The sequence below is a fragment of the Pseudophryne corroboree genome, chromosome 11, assembly GCF_028390025.1.
Source record: "Pseudophryne corroboree isolate aPseCor3 chromosome 11, aPseCor3.hap2, whole genome shotgun sequence".
Lineage (NCBI taxonomy): Eukaryota > Metazoa > Chordata > Amphibia > Anura > Myobatrachidae > Pseudophryne > Pseudophryne corroboree.
The window spans coordinates 33,846,081-33,872,445 of record NC_086454.1 but is presented as its reverse complement, the minus strand read 5'-3'; the positions used below and the strand labels follow the sequence as shown (position 1 = coordinate 33,872,445).

The 26,365-nt window shown below is 49.7% G+C and overlaps 1 protein-coding gene across 1 annotated transcript in view; it reads right to left on the bottom strand.

Annotated features, from left to right (window-relative positions):
• PIK3C2A (phosphatidylinositol-4-phosphate 3-kinase catalytic subunit type 2 alpha) overlaps positions 1-22,354 on the bottom strand; it is a 136,347-nt gene extending 113,993 nt beyond the window's left edge. The window contains exons 1-2 of the mRNA XM_063946450.1: positions 22,153-22,354; positions 20,976-21,023 (exon numbers count right to left, since the gene is read on the bottom strand). The gene's annotated coding sequence lies outside the window, so the exon portion shown is untranslated. The remainder of the gene's footprint in view (positions 1-20,975; positions 21,024-22,152) is intronic.
• Between the last annotated feature and the right edge of the window lie 4,011 nt (positions 22,355-26,365).

Genomic DNA, 26,365 nt, shown 5'->3' with positions numbered 1-26,365 from the left:
TCTAAGACATGAGGTTACATTACATAGGTGTAACATCATGATGTTTGGTGCCATACACATTTAAACCTGGCATAACGCCAATCCAGTACATATAATCTGCGAGTCACAGAATGGCCTCTTAGCTACAACAAAGTTGTCCTTAAACCACCAGAGAAAATGTAACGAGCTAGGCATTAGATGATCCTGCTTAATTACAGGTGAGTGCGGGGCTGTGCGTCTCACTGTACAGCGTGTAACATAACATGAAACAATTGCTGTGCTATAGATGTTAATTATTTTTGTACTGTGGAATACTAAGTGATAGCTTCTGCAATGTCTACATTTCAGCATCACCAGTTAACTGTCCAGGAGTCTGCAGAATGTCCCCTGGCATATAGGATGGAGGCATGACCTCTGTACCGTATAGATACCATACTGGTCAAGCAATTATTTTCTGGACTTTTGTCTGCATCCTCTAAACAAAATGACAGGTTCCCCAGAAGAACATCATGCGTGGCCACATCTCTGGCAGACACCAGCACGAAGAAAATTATATTATTTATTTATTGCCAGCTATTTATATAGCGCACACATATTCCGCAGCTCTTTGCAGAGAATATTTTCCATTCACATCTGTCCCTGCCCCAGTGGAGCTTACGCACTATGGGGGTCATTCAGACCTGATCACTCGCTAGCTGGTTTTTGCAGTCCTGCGTTCGCATAGTCGATACCCACCGGGGAGTGTATTTTAGCTGTGCAAGTGTGAGATCGCATGTGCAGCCGGGCGGTACAAAAAATAAGAATTTACTTACCGATAATTCTATTTCTCGTAGTCCGTAGTGGATGCTGGGAACTCCGTAAGGACCATGGGGAATAGCGGCTCCGCAGGAGACTGGGCACAAAAGTAAAGCTTTAGGACTACCTGGTGTGCACTGGCTCCTCCCCCTATGACCCTCCTCCAAGCCTCAGTTAGGATACTGTGCCCGGACGAGCGTACACAATAAGGAAGGATTTTGAATCCCGGGTAAGACTCATACCAGCCACACCAATCACACCGTACAACTTGTGATCTGAACCCAGTTAACAGCATGATAACAGAGGAGCCTCTGGAAAGATGGCTCACAACAACAATAACCCGATTTAGTTAACAATAACTATGTACAAGTATTGCAGACAATCCGCACTTGGGATGGGCGCCCAGCATCCACTACGGACTACGAGAAATAGAATTATCGGTAAGTAAATTCTTATTTTCTCTGACGTCCTAGTGGATGCTGGGAACTCCGTAAGGACCATGGGGATTATACCAAAGCTCCCAAACGGGCGGGAGAGTGCGGATGACTCTGCAGCACCGAATGAGAGAACTCCAGGTCCTCCTCAGCCAGGGTATCAAATTTGTAGAATTTAGCAAACGTGTTTGCCCCTGACCAAGTAGCTGCTCGGCAAAGTTGCAAAGCCGAGACCCCTCGGGCAGCCGCCCAAGATGAGCCCACCTTCCTTGTGGAATGGGCTTTTACAGATTTTGGCTGTGGCAGGCCTGCCACAGAATGTGCAAGCTGAATTGTACTACAAATCCAACGAGCAATAGTCTGCTTAGAAGCAGGAGCACCCAGCTTGTTGGGTGCATACAGGATAAACAGCGAGTCAGATTTTCTGACTCCAGCCGTCCTGGAAACATATTTTCAGGGCCCTGACTACGTCCAGCAACTTGGAGTCCTCCAAGTCCCTAGTAGCCGCAGGTACCACAATAGGCTGGTTCAGGTGAAACGCTGAAACCACCTTAGGGAGAAATTGAGGACGAGTCCTCAATTCTGCCCTGTCCGTATGAAAAATTAGGTAAGGGCTTTTATAGGATAAAGCCGCCAATTCTGACACACGCCTGGCCGAAGCCAGGGCCAACAGCATTACCACTTTCCATGTGAGATATTTTAAGTCCACAGTGGTGAGTGGTTCAAACCAATGTGATTTTAGGAACCCCAAAACTACATTGAGATCCCAAGGTGCCACTGGAGGCACAAAAGGAGGCTGTATATGCAGCACCCCCTTGACAAACGTCTGAACTTCAGGAACTGAAGCCAGTTCTTTCTGGAAGAAAATCGACAGGGCCGAAATTTGAACCTTAATGGACCCCAATTTTAGGCCCATAGACACTCCTGTTTGCAGGAAATGCAGGAATCGACCCAGTTGAAATTCCTCCGTAGGGGCCTTCCTGGCCTCGCACCACGCAACATATTTCCGCCAAATGCGGTGATAATGCTTTGCGGTTACATCCTTCCTGGCCTTGATCAGGGTAGGAATGACTTCATCCGGAATGCCTTTTTCCTTCAGGATCCGGCGTTCAACCGCCATGCCGTCAAACGCAGCCGCGGTAAGTCTTGGAGCAGACAGGGTCCCTGCTGGAGCAGGTCCCTTCTTAGAGGTAGAGGCCACGGGTCCTCTGTGAGCATCTCTTGAAGTTCCGGGTACCAAGTCCTTCTTGGCCAATCCGGAGCCACGAGTATAGTTCTTACTCCTCTCAGTCTTATAATTCTCAGTACCTTGGGTATGAGAGGCAGAGGAGGGAACACATACACTGACTGGTACACCCACGGTGTTACCAGAGCGTCCACAGCTATTGCCTGAGGGTCCCTCGACCTGGCGCAATACCTGTCCAATTTTTTGTTGAGGCGGGACGCCATCATGTCCACCTTTGGCTTTTCCCAACGGATTACAATCATGTGGAAGACTTCTGGGTGAAGTCCCCACTCTCCCGGGTGGAGGTCGTGCCTGCTGAGGAAGTCTGCTTCCCAGTTGTCCACTCCCGGAATGTACACTGCTGACAGTGCTATCACATGATTTTCCGCCCAGCGAAGAATCCTTGCAGCTTCTGCCATTGCCCTCCTGCTTCTTGTGCCGCCCTGTCTGTTTACGTGGGCGACTGCCGTGATGTTGTCTGACTGGATCAGCACCGGCTGACCTTGAAGCAGAGGTCTTGCTAGGCTTAGAGCATTGTAAATGGCCCTTAGCTCCAGGATATTTATGTGAAGTGATGTCTCCAGGCTTGACCACAAGCCCTGGAAATTTCTTCCCTGTGTGACTGCTCCCCAGCCTCGCAGGCTGGCATCCGTGGTCACCAGGACCCAGTCCTGAATGCCGAATCTGCGGCCCTCTAGAAGATGAGCACTCTGCAACCACCACAGGAGAGACACCCTTGTCTTTGGTGACAGGGTTATCCGCTGATGCATCTGAAGATGCGATCCGGTCCATTTGTCCAGCAGGTCCCACTGGAAAGTTCTTGCGTGGAATCTGCCGAATGGGATTGCTTCGTAGGTAGCCACCATTTTTCCCAGGACCCTTGTGCATTGATGCACTGACTCTCGGCCTGGTTTTAGGAGGTTTCTGACTAGCTCGGATAACTCCCTGGCTTTCTCCTCCGGGAGAAACACCTTTTTCTGGACTGTGTCCAGGATCATCCCTAGGAATAGAAGACGTGTCGTCGGGATCAGCTGCGATTTTGGAATATTGAGAATCCAACCGTGCTGCCGCAACACTACTTGAGATAGTGCTACCCCGACTACCAACTGTTCCCTGGAACTTGCCCTTATCAGGAGATCGTCCAAGTAAGGGATAATTAAAACTCCCTTCCTTCGAAGGAGTATCATCATTTCGGCCATTACCTTGGTAAAGACCCGGGGTGCCGTGGACAATCCAAACGGCAGCGTCTGAAACTGATAGTGACAGTTCTGTACCACAAACCTGAGGTACCCTTGGTGAGAAGGGTAAATTGGGACATGGAGGTAAGCATCCTTGATGTCCAGAGACACCATATAATCCCCTTCTTCCAGGTTCGCAATCACCGCTCTGAGTGACTCCATCTTGAATTTGAACCTCTGTATGTAAGTGTTCAAGGATTTTAGATTTAAAATAGGTCTCACCGAGCCGTCCGGCTTCGGTACCACAAACAGCGTGGAATAATACCCCTTTCCCTGTTGCAGGAGGGGTACCTTGATTATCACCTGCTGGGAATACAGCTTGTGAATGGCTTCCAATACCGCCTCCCTGTCGGAGGGAGACGTCGGTAAAGCAGACTTTAGGAAACGTCTCGAATTCCAATTTGTACCCCTGAGATACCACCTGAAGGATCCAGGGGTCCACTTGTGAGTGAGCCCACTGCGCGCTGAAATTCTTGAGACGGGCCCCACCGTGCCTGAGTCCGCTTGTAAAGCCCCAGCGTCATGCTGAGGACTTGGCAGAGGCGGGAGAGGGCTTCTGTTCCTGGGAACTGGTTGTTTGCTGCAGCCTTTTCCCTCTCCCTCTGCCACGGGGCAGAAATGAGGAGCCTTTTGCCCGCTTGCCCTTATGGGGCCGAAAGGACTGCGCCTGATAATACGGCGTCTTCTTATGTTGAGAGGCTACCTGGGGTAAAAATGTGGATTTCCCAGCAGTTGCCGTGGCTACCAGGTCTGATAGACCTACCCCAAATAACTCCTCCCCTTTATAAGGCAATACTTCCATATGCCTTTTGGAATCAGCATCACCTGACCACTGCCGCGTCCATAACCCTTCTTCTGGCAGAAATGGACAGCGCACTTACTCTTGATGCCAGTCGGCAGATATCCCTCTGTGCATCACGCATATATAGAAATGCATCTTTTAAATGCTCTATAGTCAGTAATATACTGTCCCTATCTAGGGTATCAATATTGTCCGTCAGGGAATCCGACCAAGCCACCCCAGCACTGCACATCCAGGCTGAGGCGATTGCTGGTCGCAGTATAACTCCCGTGTGAGTGTATATACATTTTAGGATATTCTCCTGCTTTCTGTCAGCAGGTTCCTTAAGGGCGGCCGTATCAGGAGACGGTAGTGCCACCTGTTTAGACAAGCGTGTGAGGGCTTTATCCACCCTAGGGGGTGTTTCCCAACGTGCCCTATCCTCTGGCGGGAAGGGGTATGATGCCAATAACCTTTTAGGGATTATCAGTTTTTTATCGGGGGAAACCCACGCTTCATCACACACTTCATTTAATTCCTCAGATGCAGGAAAAACTACAGGCAGTTTTTTCTCACCAAACATAATACCCTTTTTAGTGGTACTTGTATTATCAGAAATATGTAAAACATTTTTCATTGCCTCAATCATGTAACGTGTGGCCCTACTGGAAGTCACATTCGTCTCTTCATCGTCGACACTGGAGTCAGTATCCGTGTCGGCGTCTGTATCTGCCATCTGAGGTAACGGGCGTTTTAGAGCCCCTGATGGCCTTTGAGACGCCTGGACAGGCATAAGCTGAGTAGCCGGCTGTCTCATGTCATCAACCGTCTTTTGTAAAGAGCTGACACTGTCACGTAATTCCTTCCATAAGCCCATCCACTCAGGTGTCGACTCCCTAGGGGGTGACATCTCTACTACAGGCAATTGCTCCGCCTCCACATCATTTTCCTCCTCATACATGTCGACCCAATCGTACCGACACACAGCACACACACAGGGAATGCTCTGATAGAGGACAGGACCCCACTAGCCCTTTGGGGAGACAGAGGGAGAGTATGCCAGCACACACCAGAGCGCTATATATATATATACACTGGGATAACACTATAAAGAGTGTTTTTCCCTTATAGCTGCTGTTTATATTATTACTGCGCCAAATTAGTGCCCCCCCCCCCTCTTGTTTTACCCTTTTCTGTAGTGCAGGACTGCAGGGGAGAGTCAGGGAGACTTCCTTCCAGCGGAGCTGTGAGGGAAAATGGCGCCCGTGTGCTGAGGAGATAGGCTCCGCCCCCTTCTCGGCGGACTTTTCTCCTGCGTTTTGCTGTATTCTGGCAGGGGTTAAAATACATCCATATAGCCCTGGGGGTTATATGTGATGTATTTTCGCCAGCCAAGGTGTTTTTATTGCTGCTCAGGGCGCCCCCCCCTAGCGCCCTGCACCCTCAGTGACCGGAGTGTGAAGTGTGCCTGAGGAGCAATGGCGCACAGCTGCAGTGCTGTGCGCTACCTTGTTGAAGACTGATGTCTTCTGCCGCCGATTTTCCGGACCTCTTCTTGCTTCTGGCTTTGTAAGGGGGCCGGCGGCGCGGCTCTGGGACCGGACTCCGAGGCTCGGCCTGTGTTCGGTCCCTCTGGAGCTAATGGTGTCCAGTAGCCTAAGAAGCCCAAGCTGGCTGCAAGCAGGCAGGTTCGCTTCTTCTCCCCTTAGTCCCTCGATGCAGTGAGCCTGTTGCCAGCAGGTCTCACTGAAAATAAGAAACCTAAAACTAACTTTTTCTAAGAAGCTCAGGAGAGCCCCCTAGATTGCACCCTGCTCGGTCGGGCACAAAAATCTAACTGAGGCTTGGAGGAGGGTCATAGGGGGAGGAGCCAGTGCACACCAGGTAGTCCTAAAGCTTTACTTTTGTGCCCAGTCTCCTGCGGAGCCGCTATTCCCAATGGTCCTTACGGAGTTCCCAGCATCCACTAGGACATCAGAGAAAATAGGATTTTAATACCTACCGGTAAATCCTTTTCTCCTAGTCCGTAGAGGATGCTGGGGTCTCCAAAAGGACCATGGGGTATAGACGGGATCCGCAGGAGACATGGGCACACTATAAGACTTTTACTGGGTGTGAACTGGCTCCTCCCTCTATGCCCCTCCTCCAGACCTCAGTTATAGGAACTGTGCCCAGGGGAGACGGACATTTCGAGGTAAAGGATTTTTGTTAAACTAAGGGTGAGATACATACCAGCTCACACCACAAACACACCGTACAACTGGATTAGCAGGAATACCAGATAACAGTATGAACGAAAAACAGCAACAAGCTGAACATAACCGATACACAACCTTCGTGTAACCGAAACCAACAACCAACAATACAACTGCAAGTAACAGTCCGTACTGGGATGGGCGCCCAGCATCCTCTACGGACTAGGAGAAAAGGATTTACCGGTAGGTATTAAAATCCTATTTTTTCTTACGCCCTAGAGGATGCTGGGGACTCCAAAAGGACCATGGGGTCTATACCAAAGCTCCAGACCGGGCGGGAGAGTGCGGACGACTCTGCAACACCGATTGAACAAACATGAGGTCCTCATCAGCCAGGGTATCAAACTTGTAGAACTTTGCAAAAGTGTTTGACCCCGACCACGAAGCTGCTCGGCACAGCTGAAGTGCCGAGACCCCTCGGGCAGCTGTCCAAGATGAGCCCACCTTCCTGGTAGAATGGGCCTTCACTGACTTCGGCAACGGCAATCCAGCCGTAGAATGAGCGTGCTGAATCGTATTACAGATCCAGCGTGCAATAGTCTGCTTGGAAGCAGGATTTCCAATCTTGTTGGAAGCGTACAGGACAAATAGAGCCTCTGTTTTCCTAGCAAGAGCCATTCTGGCGACATAAATCTTCAAAGCTCTCACGACATCGAGAGATTTTGGCACTGCCACAGCATCCGTAGCCACAGGTACCACAATAGGTTGGTTTATGTGAAACAAAGAAACCACCTTCGGCAGAAATTGTTGACGATTCCTCAATTCCGCTCTATCCACATGGAAAATCAAATATGGGCTCTTGTGAGACAAAGCCGCCAATTCTGACACCCGTCTGGCGGACGCTAAGGCCAAAAGCATGACCACTTTCCAAGTGAGAAATTTTAACTCAACCGTTCACAAAGGTTCAAACCAGTGAGACATAAGAAATTGTAACACCACTTCAAGATCCCACGGTGCCACGGGTGGGACAAATTGAGGATGGATATGCAGCACTCCCTTCACGAAAGTCTGAACCTCAGGAAGGGCGGCCAATTCTTTTTGAAAGAAAATAGCTAAAGCCGAAATCTGCACTTTGATGGAACCCAATTTCAGGCCCGCATCCACGCCTGCCTGCAAAAAATGGAGGAAACGACCCAGGTGAAACTCCTCCGCAGGAGCTTCTTTGGCTTCACACCACGACACACATTTTCTCCAAATACGGTGATAATGCTTCGCCGTTACTTCCTTTCTAGCCTTAAGGAGAGTGGGGATGACTTCCCCGGGAAAACCTTTACGAGCTAGGATTTGGCGTTCAACCTCCACGCCGTCAAACGCAGCAAGTCTTGAAATACGCATGGCCCCTGCAGTAACAGGTCCTCTCTGAGAGGAAGCGGCCAAGGATCTTCTATGAGTAATTCCTGAAGAGCCGGATACCAGGCCCTCCGTGGCCAATCTGGAACGACGAGTACTGCCGGAACCCTTGTTCGTCTTATGATCCCGCAACACTTTTGGAATGAGAGGAAGTGGAGGGAACACATACACCGACTGAAACACCCACGGAGTTACCAGGGCGTCCACCGCACTGGCTTGGGGGTCCCTTGACCTGGAACAATACCTCGGAAGCTTCTTGTTGAGGAGAGACGCCATCATGTCTATTTGAGGAATTCCCCAATGCCTTGTCACTTCTGCAAATACCTCTTGATGAAGGGCCCACTCTCCTGGATGGAGATCGTGTCTGCTGAGAAAGTCTGCTTCCCAGTTGTCCACGCCCGGAAGGAAGACTGCTGACAGAGCGCTCACATGCTTTTCCGCCCCTTAAAGATAACTCTTGTGGCCTCCGCCATTGCCGCTCTGCTCCTTGTTCCGCCCTGGCGGTTTACGTATGCCACCGCTGTTATGTTGTCCGACTGAATCAGGACAGGTAGACCTTGAAGAAGGTTTTTCGCTTGCAGAAGGCCGTTGTAAATGGCCCTTAACTCCAGAACATTTATGTGGAGACAAGATTCCTGGCTTGACCATTTTTCCTGGAAACTTCTTCCTTGTGTGACTGCACCCCAGCCTCGGAGACTTGCATCCGTGGTCAGCAGGACCCAATCCTGGATTCCGAACCTGCGTCCCTCTAGAAGGTGAGAACTTTGCAGCCACCACAGGAGAGAAATTCTAGTCCTCGAAGATGGACTTACTTTCCGGTGCATGTGCAGGTGAGACCCGGACCATTTGTCCAGCAGGTCCCATTGAAACACCCGGGCATGAAACCTGCCATACGGAATGGCTTCGTAAGCCGCCACTATCTTCCCTAGCACTCGAGTGCATTGATGAATCGACACACTTGGCGGTTTCAGAAACTCCTTGACTATGCAACGTATTTCCAGAGCTTTTTCCGCCGGAAAAAACACCTTCTGTAGTTCCGTGTCTAGGATCATGCCCAAGAAGGGCAACCGAGTTGTCGGGATCAACTGAGACTTTGGCAAATTTAGAATCCAACCATGATGTCGCAGAACCGTCAGGGAGAGTTCCACACTCCTCAGCAACTGCTCTTTTGATCTCGCCTTTATTAGGAGATCGTCCAAGTACGGGATAATTGTGACCCCTTGCTTGCGTAGGAGTACCATCATTTCCGCCATCACTTTGATGAAGACCCTCGGGGCCGTGGAAAGCCCAAACGGCAACGTCTGAAATTGGTAATGACAATCCTGGACCGCAAATCTCAGGAAGGCCCGATGAGGAGGATATATCGGGACATGTAAGTTAGCATCTTTTATGTCGACTGACGCCATAAAATCCCCCCCTTCTAGGCTGGAGATCACAGCTCGAAGAGATTCCATCTTGAACTTGAAAGTTTTCAAGTACAGATTGAGGGATTTCAGGTTCAGGATCGGTCTGACCGAGCCGTCCGGCTTCGGCACGACAAAGAGGCTCGAATAGAACCCTTCCCCCCGTTGGGACGGGGGAACCGGGACAATGACCCTCTGTTGACACAGCTTTTGAATCGCAGCATTTACTACTTCCCTTTCTGGAATAGAAACTGGCAAGGCTGATTTGAAAAATCGGCGGGGAGGCATCTCCTGAAACTCCAGTTTGTACCCTTGGGACACTATTTCCAAGACCCAAGGATCTAGGCCCGATTGAACCCAGACCTGACTGAAGAATCGGAGACGGGCCCCCACCGGTACGGACTCCCGTAGGGGAGCCCCAGCGTCATGCGGTGGACTTGGCAGAGGAGGACTTTTGGTCCTGGGCGCCTGACACAGCAGGCAACTTTTTTCCCCTCCCTCTACCTTTTGAAGCGAGGAAGGACAAACCCCCTTCCTTTTTTGTATTTATTAGGCCGAAAGTACTGCATCTGATAACGGGGTGCCTTTTTCTGTTGTGCGGGAACATAAGGAAGAAAATATGACTTACTCGCAGTAGCGGTAGACACCAGGTCAGCGAGGCCGTCACCAAACAAGACACTACCTTTTATAAGGGAGAGCTTCCATAGCTTTCTTGGAGTCGGCATCAGCATCCCATTGATGAATCCACAGCGATCTCCTGGCCGAGACCGCCATGGCATTGGCCCTTGATCCCATGAGGCCAATATCCCTCGCCGCATCCTTTAGGTAAGCTGCAGCGTCCCTGATATAACCAAGAGTCAAAAGAATGTTATCCTTACCAAGGGTATCCATGTCAGAGGCCAAATTATCAGCCCACTTAGCAATAGCACTTCTCACCCAAGCCGACGCCACAGCAGGCCTGAGGAGTGCACCCGTAGTGACATAAATGGCCTTTAATGTCGTTTCCTGCTTGCGATCCGCAGGATCCTGGAGGGCAGCCGTGTCCGGAGACGGAAGCGCCACCTTTTTGGACAGTCGGGACAGAGCCTTGTCCACATTGGGAGATGACTCCCACTTCTCCCTGTCATCAGAGGGGAAAGGATACGCCATAAAAATTCTCTTGGGAATCTGCCACCTTTTATCAGGCGACTCCCAAGCCTTTTCACAAAGAGTATTCATTTCATGAGAGGGGGGAAACTTCACCTCAGGCTTTTTCCCTTTAAATAAACAAACCCTTGTATCTGGAACAGCAGGTTCCTCAGAAATATGTAAGACAACTTTAATAGCCGCAATCATGTACTAAATACTCTTTACCAATTTTGGATGTAAAGTGGCTTCGCTAAAGTCGACACTGGAATCAGAGTCCGTGTCGGTATCCGTATCTGCCCTCTGGGTAAAGGAACGTTTCTGTAACCCTGAGGGGGCCTGTACCTGAGACAAGGCGTCCTCCATGGATTTCTCCACGTTTGTGTCTGAGAATCAGATTTATCCAGCCTCTTAGACAATAACGCCACATTTGCATTCAATGTACTCAACATATTCACCCAATCAGCAGTCAGCTGTGCTGACCGAGCCACTCCCAAATCCTTCTCTGCGCCCCCAGTAACTTCCTCCGGGGAGGAGCACTCAGCCTCAGACATGTCGACACACGGTACCGACACACACACACACACACACACTCACAATGGCAAAAGGGGACAGACCCACAGGGAAGCCTGTAGAGAGAACACAGAGGAAAGTATGCCAGCTCACACCCCAGCGCCCATATACTACAAAAAAAATAATATGATATCTGCGCTGTATTATATAGCACCAATTTACTGTACCCCCCCCCGTTTTGCTCCCAGTACTTGTAAAGAGAGTGGAGGTCCGAGCCAGCGTCTCTGCATGGTGCTGGTAAGCTGTGCGGCTAAGCCCCACCCCTTCCCGGAGCGCTGTAGTCCCACTCAAATTAAAATTTTTATACTGGCGGGGGTTCATACATAGTGCCCAGGCACCGCTAATATGCAGTTTTGCCAGTCAAAAACCTCAGTAACTTGCTGCCCAGGGCGCTCCCCCTCAGCACCTTGCACCCTGTGAGTGCCGTTGGTGTGTGTGTGTGGGAGCATGGAGCGCAGCGCGACCGCTGCGCTGTACCTCCGTTACTGAAGTCTTCTGTCGTCACTGAAGTCTTCTGCATACTCACCCGGCTTCTCTCTTCTGGCTTCTGTGAGGGGGTTGACGGCGCGGCTCCGGGAACAAGCAGCTAGGCGCACCAAGTGATCGAACCCTCTGGAGCTAATGGTGTCCAGTAGCCTAAAAAGGAGAGCCCTTAACTCAGCAGAAGTAGGTCTGACTTCTCTCCCCCCACTCCCACGCAGCAGGGAGCCTGTAGCCAGCAGGTCTCTCTGAAAATAAAAATCCTAAAATAAAGTCTTTTCTAAAGAAACTCTGTAGAGCTCCCCTAGTGTGTGTCCAGTCTCTCCTGGGAACAGAATCTAACTGAGGTCTGGAGGAGGGGCATAGAGGGAGGAGCCAGTTCACACCCAGTAAAAGTCTTATAGTGTGCCCATGTCTCCTGCGGATCCCGTCTGTACCCCATGGTCCTTTTGGTGTCCCCAGCATCCTCTAGGATGTAAGAGAAACACTTTGTGCAGTTTCTGAGTTGCCCAGAACTTACTCAGCCGCTGCGATCACTTCAGCCTGTCCGGTGACGGAATTGATGTCAGACACCCACCCTGCAAACGCTTGGACACGCCTGCATTTTTCCAACCACTCCCGGAAAACGGTCAGTTGCCACCCACAAATGCCCTCTTCCTGTCAATCTCCTTGCGATCGGCTGTATGAATGGATTCTTTGCAAAACTTATCGCACAGCAACGATCCACTTTGTAACCGTGCGACGCAGCTGCGCATTGCGGTGCATATGCATGCGCAGTTCTGGCCTGATCGCAGTGCTGCAAAAACCGCTAGCGACCCTATATTCCCTATCACATGTACACACATTCACCCCAGGGTTAATTTTGTTGGGAGCCAATTTACCTACCGGTATATTTTTTTGATTGTGGGAGAAAACCCATGAACGCCACATTAATGTATATTCAAAATCACTTTACAGAGAACATGATAGAAAAACAAAAAATCCTAAATTGTGTACAATGGGCCTTATTCAGCTTCAATTGCAAATTGGGTGATTATTGGCAGACTCTGCATGCGCTGCAAATGCATTGCGCGTGCGTACAGGCTAAATTGCAATTTAGTGAAATATGATCGCAATTTGATTGACAGGAAGTGACCACTTGTGTGTTAACATGGCGTTTGTGGGGGCTCAGCCATTCCGGTCATTAGCAAGAAGTACACTAAGCCATATAGTGTACTTCTTGCTAATGACCTTATGTCAGGATATTGGACAGCTCACACTGGCTGCAGAAACGTACGTCTGGTTTTCAGCAAAGCAGAACTAGCTTATAACACTCAGCAAGTGGTTCACAGTAAAATACCACCAAATATAAAAAGATTTTACTCACCGGTAAATCTATTTCTCGTAGTCCGTAGTGGATGCTGGGAACTCCGTAAGGACCATGGGGAATAGCGGCTCCGCAGGAGACTGGGCACAACTAAAGAAAGCTTTAGGACTACCTGGTGTGCACTGGCTCCTCCCTCTATGACCCTCCTCCAGACCTCAGTTAGGATACTGTGCCCGGAAGAGCTGACACAATAAGGAAGGATTTTGAATCCCGGGTAAGACTCATACCAGCCACACCAATCACACCGTATAACTCGTGATATTTTACCCAGTTAACAGTATGAAATATAACTGAGCCTCACTAACAGATGGCTCATAACAATAACCCTTTAGTTAGGCAATAACTATATACAAGTATTGCAAACAATCCGCACTTGGGATGGGCGCCCAGCATCCACTACGGACTACGAGAAATAGATTTACCGGTGAGTAAAATCTTATTTTCTCTGACGTCCTAGTGGATGCTGGGAACTCCGTAAGGACCATGGGGATTATACCAAAGCTCCCAAACGGGCGGGAGAGTGCGGATGACTCTGCAGCACCGAATGAGCAAACGCAAGGTCCTCCTCAGCCAGGGTATCAAACTTGTAGACTCTTGCAATAATGTTTGAACCCGACCAAGTAACAGCTCGGCAAAGTTGTAAAGCCGAGACCCCTCGGGCAGCCGCCCAAGCAGAGCCCACTTTCCTCGTGGAATGGGCTTTTACAGATTTAGGGTGCGGCAGTCCAGCCGCAGAATGTGCAAGTTGAATCATGCTACAGATCCAGCGAGCAATAGTCTGCTTAGTAGCAGGAGCACCAAGCTTGTTGGGTGCATACAGGATAAATAGCGAGTCAGTCTTCCGGACTCCAGCCGTCCTGGAAACATATATTTTCAGGGCCCTGACTACGTCCAGCAACTTGGAGTCCTCCAAGTCCCACGTAGCCGCAGGCACCATAATAGGTTGGTTCACATGACAAGCTGATACCACCTTAGGAAGGAATTGGGAACGAGTCCTCAATTCCGCCCTATCCATACGAAAATCAGATAAGGGCTTTTGCATGACAAGCCGCCAATTCTGATACACGCCTGGCCGACGCCAAGGCCAACAGCATGACCACTTTCCACGTGAGGTATTTTCGCTCTACGGATTTAAGTGGCTCAACCCAATGCGACTTCAGGAAATCCAACACCACGTTGAGATCCCACGGTGCCACTGGAGGCACAAACGGGGGCTGAATATGCAGCACTCCCTTAACAAAAATCTGAACTTCCGGCAGTGAAGCCAGTTCTTTTTGGCAGAAAATGTACAGAGACGAAATCTGGACCTCAATGGAACCCAATTTTAGGCCCATAGTCACTCCTGACTGTAGGAAGTGCAGAAATCAACCCAGTTGAAATTCCTCCAGTGGGGCATTCCTGGCCTCACACCAAGCAACATATTTTCGCCATATGCGGTGATAATATTTTGCGATCACATCTTTCCTAGCCTTAATCAGCGTAGGAATGACTTCCTCCGGAATGCCTTTTTCCTTTAGGATCCGATGTTCAACCGCCATGCCGTCAAACACAGCCGTGGTAAGTCTTGGAACAGGCAGGGCCCCTGCTGCAGCAGGTCCTGTCTGAGCGGCAGAGGCCATGGGTCCTCTGAGATCATTTCTTGAAGTTCTGGGTACCAAGCTCTTCTTGGCCAATCCGGAACCACGAGTATAGTTCTTACTCCTCTCCTTCTTATTATTCTCAGTACCCTGGGTATGAGAGGCAGAGGAGGGAACACATACACCGACTGGTACACCCACGGTGTTACCAGAGCGTCCACAGCTATCGCCTGAGGGTCCCTTGACCTGGCGCAATATCTTTTTAGCTTTTTGTTGAGGCGGGACGCCATCATGTCCACTTGTGGCCTTTCCCAATGGTGTACAATCATTTTGAAGACTTCTGGATGAAGTCCCCACTCTCCCGGGTGGAGGTCGTGCCTGCTGAGAAAGTCTGCTTCCAAGTTGTCCACTCCGGGAATGAACACTGCTGACAGTGCTAACACATGATTTTCCGCCCATCGGAAAATCCTTGTGGCTTCTGCCATCGCCATCCTGCTTCTTGTGCCGCCCTGCTGGTTTACATGGGCGACCGCCGTGATGTTGTCTGACTGGATCAGCACCGGCTGGTGTTGAAGTAGGGGTCTAGCCTGACTTAGGGCATTGTGAATGGCCCTTAGTCCCAGAATATTTATGGGTAGGGAAGTCTCCTGACTTGACCATAGTGCTTGGAAGTTTCTTCCCTGTGTGACTGCCCCCCAGCCTCGAAGGCTGGCATCCGTGGTCACCAGGACCCAGTCCTGTATGCCGAATCTGCGGCCCTCTAGAAGATGAGCACTCTGCAGCCACCACAGCAGCGACACCCTGGACCTTGGAGACAGGGTTATCAGCCGATGCATCTGAAGATGCGACCCGGACCACTTGTCCAACAGATCCCACTGGAAGATCCTTGCATGGAACCTGCCAAATGGAATTTCTTCGTAAGAAGCTACCATCCTTCCCAGGACTCGCGTGCATTGATGCACCGACACCTGTATTTGTATTAGGAGGTCTCTGACTAGAGATGACAACTCCTTGGACTTCTCCTCCGGGAGAAACCCTTTTTCCTGTTCTGTGTCCAGAACCATACCCAGGAACAGTAGACGCGTCGTAGGAACCAGCTGCGACTTTGGAATATTCAGAATCCAGCCGTGCTGTTGTAGCACTTCCCGAGATAGTGCTACTCCGACGAACAACTGCTCCCTGGACTTCGTCTTTATAAGGAGATCGTCCAAGTACGGGATAATTATAACTCCCTTTTTTCGAAAGAGTATCATCATTTCGGCCATTACCTTGGTAAATACCCTCGGTGCCGGGGACAGACCAACGGCAACGTCTGGAATTGGTAATGACAGTCCTGTACCACAATTTTGAGGTACTCCTGGTGAGGAGGGTAAATAGGGACATGCAGGTAAGCATCCTTGATGTCCAGTGATACCATGTAATCCCCTTCGTCCAGGCTTGCAATAATCGCCCTGAGCGATTCCATTTTGAACTTGAACCTTCGTATATAAGTGTTCAAGGATTTCAATTTTAGAATGGGTCTCACCGAACCGTCTGGTTTCGGTACCACAAACATTGTAGAATAGTAACCCCGGCCTTGTTGAAGGAGGGGTACCTTGATTTCACCTGCTGGAAGTACAGCTTGTGAATTGCCGCCAGCACTACCTCCCTTTCTCCGAGGGCAGCAGGCAAGGCTGATGTGAGGTAACGGCGAGGGGGAGTCGCCTCGAACTCCAGCTTGTATCCCTGTGATACTACTTGCAGAACCTAGGGATCCACCTGTGGGCTAGCCCACTGGTCCCTGAAGTTCCCGAGACGCGCCCCCACCGCACCTGTCTCCACCTGTGGAGCCCCAGCGTCATGCGGTGGACTCAGAGGAAGCGAGGGAAGATTTTTGATCCTGGGAACTGGCTGTCTGGTGCAGCTTTTTCCTTCTCCCCTTGTCTCTGTGCAGAAAGGAAGCGCCTTTGACCCGCTTGCTTTTCTGAAACCGAAAGGACTGTACCGGATAATACGGTGCTTTCTTAGGCTGTGAGGAAACCTGAGGTAAAATGTTTTCTTCCCAGCTGTTGCTGTGGATAAGAGGTCCCAGAGACCATCCCCAAACAATTCCTCACCCTTATAAGGCAGAATCTCCATGTGCCTTTTAAAGTCAGCATCACCTGTCCACTGCCGGGTCCCTAATACCCTCCTGGCAGAATGGACATTGCATTAATTCTGGATGCCAGCCGGCAAATATCCCTCTGTGCATCCCTCATATATAAGACGACGTCTTTAATATGCTCTATGTTAGCAAAATATTATCCCTGTCTAGGGTATCAATATTATCTGACAGGGTATCAGACCACGCTGCAGCAGCACTATCCATGCTGAGGCAATTGCAGGTCTCAGTATAGTACCTGAGTGTGTATATACAGACTTCAGGATAGCCTCCTGCTTTTCATCAGCAGGCTCCTTCAAAGTGGCCGTATCCTAAGACGGCAGTGCCACCTTTTTTGACAAACGTGTGAGCGCCTTATCCACCCTAGGGGATATCTCCCAACGTGACCTATCCTCCGGCGGGAAATGGTACGCCATCAGTAACTTTTTAGAAATTACCAGTTTCTTATCGGGGGAACCCACGCTTCTTTACACACTTAATTCACTCATCTGATGGGGGAACAAAACACTGGCTGCTTTTTCTCCCCAAACATAAAACCCCTTTTTTTTGTGGTACTTGGGTTAATGTCAGAAATGTGTAACACATTTTTCATTGCCGAGATCATGCAACGGATGTTCCTAGTGGATTGTGTATATGTCTCAACCTCGTCGACACTGGAGTCAGACTCCGTGTCGACATCTGTGTCTGCCATCTGAGGTATCGGGCGTTTTTGAGCCCCTGATGGCCTTTGAGACGCCTGGGCAGGCGCGGGCTGAGAAGCCGGCTGTCCCACAGCTGTTACGTCATCCAGCCTTTTATGTAAGGAGTTGACATTGTCGGTTAATACCTTCCACCTATCCATCCACTCTGGTGTCGGCCCCACAGGGGGTGACATCACATTTATCGGCATCTGCTCCACCTCCGCGTAACCTTCCTCATTAAACATGTCGACACAGCCGTACCGACACACCGCACACACACAGGGAATGCTCTGACGGAGGACAGGACCCCACAAAGTCCTTTGGGGAGACAGAGAGAGAGAGTATGCCAGCACACACCAGAGTGCTATATAATGCAGGGATTAACACTATAACTGAGTGACTTTTCCCAATAGCTGCTTGTATACACAATATTGCGCCTAAATTTAGTGCCCCCCCTCTCTTTTTAACCCTTTGAGTCTGAAAACTACAGGGGAGTGCCTGGGGAGCTGTCTTCCAGCTGCACTGTGAAGAGAAAATGGCGCCAGTGTGCTGAGGGAGATAGCTCCGCCCCTTTTTCGGCGGACTTCTCCCGCTTTTATATGGATCTCTGGCAGGGGTATTTTACACATATATAGCCTCTATGACTATATATTGTGAAGATTTGCCAGCCAAGGTGTATAATATTGCTGCTCAGGGCGCCCCCCCCCAGCGCCCTGCACCCATCAGTGACCGGAGTGTGAGGTGTGCATGAAAAGCAATGGCGTACAGCTGCAGTGCTGTGCGCTACCTTGGCGAAGACCGAAGTCTTCTGCCGCCGATTTCCAGGACCATCTTCTTGCTTCTGGCTCTGTAAGGGGGACGGCGGCGCGGCTCCAGGACCGGACGATCGAGGTCGGGCCCTGTGTTCGATCCCTCTGGAGCTAATGGTGTCCAGTAGCCTAAGAAGCCCAAGCTAGCTGCAAGCAGGTAGGTTCGCTTCTTCTCCCCTTAGTCCCTCGTAGCAGTGAGTCTGTTGCCAGCAGATCTCACTGAAAATAAAAAACCTAAATATATACTTTCTTTTCTAGGAGCTCAGGAGAGCCCCTAGTGTGCATCCAGCTCAGCCGGGCACAAGATTCTAACTGAGGTCTGGAGGAGAGTCATAGAGGGAGGAGCCAGTGCACACCAGGTAGTCCTAAAGCTTTCTTTAGTTGTGCCCAGTCTCCTGCGGAGCCGCTATTCCCCATGGTCCTTACGGAGTTCCCAGCATCCACTAGGACGTCAGAGAAATAAACAATACATGAAGCGCTGCCTACTTTCCTGGGGTTATTGTGGTCTAGGAGCGTTCTACAGAGTGCGGTATAGCTAGTAAGAAGATCCTTAGGACATAACGAAAACTATACGTCAAGGGGTAGATTTACGAAAGCTTCCTAAAGCTGGGGCAGTATGGATGGTGTAATGGTTAGCATTACTGCCTCACAGCACTGAGGTCATGGGTTCAATTCCCACCATGACCCTAACTGTGTAGAGTTTGTATATTCTCCCCGTGTTTGTGTGGGTTTACTACGGGTACTCCGGTTTCCTCCCACAATCCAAAAAATATATTGGTAGGTTAATTGGCTCCCTACAAGAATTAACCCTTGCGTGAATGTGTGTGTGTGTGTGTACATGTGGTAGGGAATATAGATTGTAAGCTCCACTGGGGCAGGGACAGTTGTGAATGGGCAAAGATTCCCTGTAACGTGCTGCAGAATATGTGTGCGCTATATAAATAATCGGTAAAATGAAAAGTTGTGTTGCTGCCCACGGCAACCAATCAGAATCTGTCTAACATATCCTAGTATGCAATAGAGAATGGATAGCTAGAACCTGATTAGCTGCTAGGAGCAACACCTTGACTTTAAAAATGTAGCAGTGTGATCTTCAGAACATCCCACGCCGGTCTTAAAGATGGTCCATCCCTTATGCCTAAAAAGTGTTCCAAAATGGCCCACATATAGAGCATATATTGCAGCTTTTACACATCCGTAGCTTACGGCAATGGAGAAAGATGGGTTTCCAATCATGAAAATGTTGCAGTAAACGTATAATGGGGATGTAGTTACATTACCGGCAGTCGGGATCCCAGCGAATGGACTGTATCCTAGCGGCACAACGTATTACCATATGCACCAGGCCTCAGAAGTGTACCCAATATATAAAGTAAATGACTATCTGGATGACAGTGCATCATCTTCCTCCTGCTTACTAAAAGCATTTTGATAGAACATTGGCAGCAGTTAAGGATCCGACTAGAAGTGCTGAGAACATAACAGAAAAGATTGCAGATACTGCGGCTCTAGGACCGCTCTCCCGCCGGGAAGGGGGGGGGGGGGGGTGCAGGAAGTAGAGGACTTCTAACAGAGTTACGCACTGCAAAGGGACCGCAGTCACATGTCCCCTCATCTACAGCGGGGGCACATACAAGCAGACGGACACCGTGTCCTCACACCAACACTACGGTCTTACACAATCCACACAAACACACAGTCACTTCCTGCATGCAGCCTTGATCTGGAACAAAACGGAACAGAGAACAATAACAGACAAGAGCAGTGACAGCAGGAGATTAACACTCCGACTGCCGGATGCGGGGGGCCACAGGAGCCGGTGCATGTCAGCCGCTAATTGTTACCATGTGAATATTTGACACACTGCCCGGAGCAGATAAGGGCAGCATCCAGCCTTGTTCCAAAAGCAATTTCCTCTCAAGACAAAACACGAATACAGTTATGTCTTACAGACGTAACATGAAGGTGACTCTGGGAACAGGTCTATTCCCCGTGCCCTCCCCGTAATCCTGCAGACACTTCCCAGAAACATTCCATCTCCCGGCATAGGGGGACTTGGCAGGGCTATGAAACTATTTGCAGAATTCCTATTTCAGGAGCTTCCCCCCCGCAGCAGACATGCCTGATTGCCAGCAATCCTGTTAGCTGAGGAACAGTAATAATTAGTGACTATTTTACACGTTGCGTTAAAGATTGATGTCGGCTGCTAACTCTGCCACGCCACCGCTACACGAGATCCGCTAGCTGCGACAACCACAAGACGGTCTCCCGTGTTACACGCAACATAACAACCACCACCACATCTGTCACACACTATATAATCGCTAGCCAAAGCCACAACCAGTTCACAGTGCTGTATTTGCTGGGAGACAGTAACAATTTAAGTATGGCTACGCAATAACAATAGCCTATTACGCCTTCTTGTAAGCGCCCGGTGTGTCCAGGAAACCGCTTTAGCATAGAAGAGGGAAATCTAAACTTACTGCAACAGGGGTAAACGTTACAGAAGGTGGTCTTATCTTTTAAATGGGTCTTATACTATTATTATGGTCTTAGTAAGCCACCCTCACATACAATACCCCCGCTACCAGGAAACTGATGGCTAGATGTGAGTGCTGGAACCCTGGAATACTCTGAATGGTGGGGGCCCAGAGGAGGGACCACCGACACACTGATTCACAGTTTAAGCTCCTTACACAACAGTGAGACTGCCTAGAGATAAATGTGACCCTTCCTCTAATATACCTGTACATAACAGGACTCACCTGTCTAGGTGTTGCACGGCGATGAGGCTGGGGCTGCTCTCCATCCTCCTGCACAGACAGAGGGAGAGTTACTGATTAGCATCAGGACCCGGAGCTACTGATTGACAGAACTAGCAATCCTGGAACAAGTACTCAGATTTCACACTGTCCTAACTGACCCCCATACACATGCTCACTAGGTCCTGTGCCCCCTTTATATACCACACTGGTCTGCTGACCCCTCTCCCCCAAACATACTACATGCCAGTTCCTGTATACCCCCTTTACACGTCGGTCCCTGCATAACCCCCCCCCCCCCCATACACATGCCGGTCCCTGCATACCCCCGCCATACACATGCCGGTCCCTGTATATCCCCCATCATACACATGCCGGTCCCTGTATATCCCCCATACACATGCCGGTCCCTTTATACCCCCCCCGCCCAATACACATGCCGGTCCCTGTATATCCCCCATGCACATGCCGGTCCCTGCATAATACCCCCCCCCCCCCATACACATGCCGTTCCCTGTATATGCCCCACACACATGCCGGTCCCTGTATACCCCCCCATCCCCCCATACACATGCTGGTCCCTGTATACCCCCCATACACATACCGATCCCTGCATACCCTCCCCCCATACACATGCCGGTCCCTGTATACCCCCCATACACATACCGGTCCCTGTATACCCCCCATACACATACCGGTCCCTGTATACCCCCCATACACATACCGGTCCCTGTATAATCCCCCCATACACATACCGGTGCCTGTATACTCCTCATACACATACCAGTCCCTGTATACCCCCCCCCCTGTATGCCCCTCATACACATAGCGGTCCCTGTATACCCCTCATACACATACCGGTCCCTGTATACTCCTCATACACATACCAGTCCCTGTATACCCCCCCTGTATGCCCCTCATACACATACCGGTCCCTGTATACCCCTCATACACATACCGGTCCCTGTATACTCCTCATACACATACCAGTCCCTGTATACCCCCCCTATATGCCCCTCATACACATACCGGTCCCTGTATGCCCCTCATACACATACCAGTCCCTGTATCCCCCCATACACACACCGGTCCCTGTATATCTCCCCCACACCGGTTCCTTTATCACCACCCGCCTACATAAATAACTACTAAGCGTGTGTGCCGGGGCTAAATCTCTCACCAGCTTCTCCCGTGTCCGGTATCCCGGTGTCAACCCCGCTCTCCCCACTCTGATCACACAGCGTAATGCGCGCCCCGGTACACGGAGTAAGACGTGCGCGCCCCCGAGCTGGAAACACCGCGCATGCGTCCGTATGTGCGAGCGCGCCACCTTTCGGAGCCCAGGGAGAGGTGCATACGAGCGGCCGGTGAACAGTGCACACAGCCTGACTGACATCAGTGACCAGAGACGCAGCTGTAGCAGCACCCTGTCCCCTCTCACCACCCGCTTCCTCCGCTAGAACTAGGAGACCTGTACAACCGTGTCACCCCACTGTTAGCTGGCCCTCAGGGGAAATCCCCGGTGTGCCCACATCTTTTAAGGGATCAGGGTCCAGACTGTGCGCTTGAATTATACGTTATACCTATATCACCTTATATTGCGCAGGCCTATGGTGTATTCTATACAGTGCATTGCTGTTATTAATCTGGTACATTATCTTGCATACGCTAGCAGTATTTACTATTTCTGCAGCGGGGTACACTGGGATTCCACAGGGAATAACATCGGGGTGTAGAGTAGGATCTTGAGCCGAGGCACCAACAGGCTAAAAGCTTTGACTGTTCCCAGGATGCACTGCTCCGCCGCCTCTATAACCCCGCCTCCGTGCACAGGAGCTCAGTCTTTAAAGTTGGTGCCTGCATAGCAGGTCACTAACACGGGGGCTGCGTTAGGCAGCCTTGAAGAAAAGAAATTAAAAGCTTTATTAAAGACTTCAAGGGCCGCAGCACATTCTATGTCCCTGAGACATACAGTGCTGCGGCTCCATCACCTCCCCTTTGCGACGCTGTATACTACCGCGGCCTGGTTCCCGGGTACTTACAGCGGAGACGCATCGGTATTCTGGCACACTGCTGCTGCACATCTCCAGGATCGCCGCCGGGCTAAATCACGGTCTCCAGGAGACGGACCGCTCGGCTGGCGTGGACACTGTACGGCTCAGGGACCCCAATATATCCACCAGGGCAGCCGGAGCGCAGGTCGGTTTTTTTGAAAACATTTGATAAAGGCTCCATAAGTACCAGTGGTGAAGTCTAGCGTGTGGGGAAAAGGCGCTGACCTGTAGCCCAGGCATTCCCAACCGCGGTCCTCAAGGCACACCAACAGTGCAGGTTTTAGTGATATCCAGGCTTCAGCACAGATGGTTAAATCAAAATAACCGATACTAATTAAGTCACCTGTGTTTAAGCCTGGATATCACTAAAACCTGCACTGTTAGTGTGCCTTAAGGATCGTGGTTGGAAAACACTGCTGTAGCGCCTCTCCCCAACTCCAGGCGCCATCTTCCGCAGGTGTTCCCACCCTGGAGCTGCTTTCACTTCTCCCTTACTCCCTGCAGAGATTCGGCGCCATTTCTATAGCAAAGGGCTGCTCTCAACAGGATTGCTGGGCTGATGTCTCCTCTGTAAAGCCGCCTGTCACAGCGCCGTGCTTTTATAGTTACTTGAGTATTCTACATGTCGTTTAGACAGCGACAGTTAAGAACAAGTGTGCTTATAACAGCATAGGTGGTACCATTATTCTGTGATGTACATCCAGTATTACTGTGCATTGTTATATCTATTGTCATATGTAATTTGCCTGTCCAGTGCTGTATTATTGTTGTGTACTTTATATCTGCATTGTGTTTGTGACTGAGTGTGCCTATAGCTGCTGTGTGTTTTCCCTTAAGTGTATGTGTGTGTGTATTGTCAAAGTCAGAAAAATGTTTCTATACACATTGCCATATTTGCACCTCACCCTGGTACGCGCTGCGCATGCGTGCGCTTTCCCGTGAAGGCGCATACCCGCTACTGTGTGCACCCGCTCGCATCGGTATGCGTATTTACGGTAAGGAGTATGTAGTCGTAGCGTGCGACCCAATCGTTACATATTTCCACAATTAATGTAGTTTGTAGACCATAGTCCCTTTGATAGATTCTGAAAGTTTGGTTAATATGGAATGTCCCTGAACGGAGGAATCCCTCTTTGTATTGTGCTAAGGGTCTAACAGGAATCATACAGCAGTGTTTGGTACCCATCGGAAGAGTATTTAAATAGCAATATTCCGGTGTTGGTTTGGAGCGTATTAATCGCTCGTGCGGATAGTTATGGACATAAGAAGTTTATGTCCATTTCTATTATTTACTCATACTCAGGTATGCGGCGGGAAACCTAGTTTCCCACCCACCTGAGCTGTTTGAAATCGTCACAGCCCACCTGTATGAATCACCCTATGACCTTTTGTTATAATGCGAAGCCGAATTCCTGCGTCCAATGGACAATGAGGTTGTAGGGACCATTAGATTGCATTGTGTGAGTAGCATAAAAGACGGGCCTGTGGCATCCAGCTTTCACTTCTCATCAAACGGTTCTCATTGCTGATAATCGGGAAGCTGGATGTCCAGAGGCGCATGCGATCATACCCTTTGTGCGTAAGTTTTTCTCCGTAATCATATTGTCTTACTGTGAGCCAATCTCTCTCTCTCCGTCTCTCTCTCTCTCTCTCTCTCTCTCTCTCTCTCTCTCTCTCTCTTCTCTTTCTCTCGTATCTCCCATTGACTAGTATTGTATTGTATTAGATCAGCATAGTATTGTATTGTGGCCCTCATTCCGAGTTGTTCGCTCGGTATTTTTCATCGCATCGCAGTGAAAATCCGCTTAGTACGCATGCGCAATGTTCGCACTGCGACTGCGCCAAGTAACTTTACTATGAAGAAAGTATTTTTACTCACGGCTTTTTCTTCGCTCCGGCGATCGTAATGTGATTGACAGGAAATGGGTGTTACTGGGCGGATACACGGCGTTTCAGGGGCGTGTGGCTGAAAACGCTACCGTTTCCGGAAAAAACGCAGGAGTGGCCGGGGAAACGGTGGGAGTGCCTGGGCGAACGCTGGGTGTGTTTGTGACGTCAACCAGGAACGACAAGCACTGAAATGATCGCACAGGCAGAGTAAGTCTGGAGCTACTCTGAAACTGCTAACTCGTTTGTAATCGCAATATTGCGCGTACGTCGGTCGCAATTTTAAGAAGCTAAGATTCACTCCCAGTAGGCGGCGGCTTAGCGTGTGTAACTCTGCTACATTCGCCTTGCGAGCGAACAACTCGGAATGAGGGCCTGTATTTCTTGTATAGTTATTCGGTTAGGAAGTCTCTGTTATATTGTAGTGTATCATTTGTACTGTGATTCTTTTTGCAAGTATAATAGTTATAATACAGTTAATAGGCTTTGGACCCTAAACAGGTATCTGTGTATTTTTCTCATAGTGTTAAGTGTTCACTTGAGCGTCGGTGACGCTCAAGCAGCTTTGTAGTTAGTCAGGTTACACAAGGTTGCACTTACACCCTGTATTCACATTAAGGTATTCTGTGTATTTCATTGATAAAAGGTTTAGACATAAAGGTATAGCGTTGTGAGCGTCTGCGCCGCTGGTGATCTCCTCGTGGTCTCGAGCGTCCGCTACGCCATAGCGAATCATTATTCTAGTCATCACCAATAACGTGCTGTCCTGTGATCACTGGGCCGTGAGCGAACGTGACGCTTGAGCGTCTCGCCTACGGCTAAGCGATCGTTACGCAACTAGCGTACCCTTACGGTACTTCTTAAGTAAACAGCGTACTGTGTTCTCAGACTTCATTAAGGGTTGTTTATACGACAAAGGAATTTAGCATTGTCAATTGGGGGACTCGTCCTGTCCTTCTCATATCTGCACTAGGTAGATCAGCAGACATTATCCCCCAGCAAAGGGTGGGAGGTTGTCTCGCAGTGCTGACGGGATAAGCGTCTGCTTCACTTAGATAAAGAGTGCTGAAGGAATCCGGGAACCGGAAGTAAGAACAAAACGCTTGTGTCTTTTAAAACTGTTTATTTCTCTTCTGTCTTGCGTATACACGCACGCATACATATATATCTGCATTTCTTTCTCAATTTCGTATATCACTATTCCTGTTTGCCAATTTTTATAGTTGATAGAAAGTGCTAAAAAAGATTTGCTGTTATTTCATAGTAGAGGTAATAGTTAAAGTATAGACCAACACACGGCTTGTCTGGGAGATAAGGCAGTCAGTGTGGTGTGCGGTAGATGATCAGGGATCATCTACATTGATAAAAGTAGAAATTGTGTTACGGTGGATCTTTTGTTTTGCGTACACGTGTCTCTAACAAAGACTAGCGTACGCAATCCAAAGGCAGACG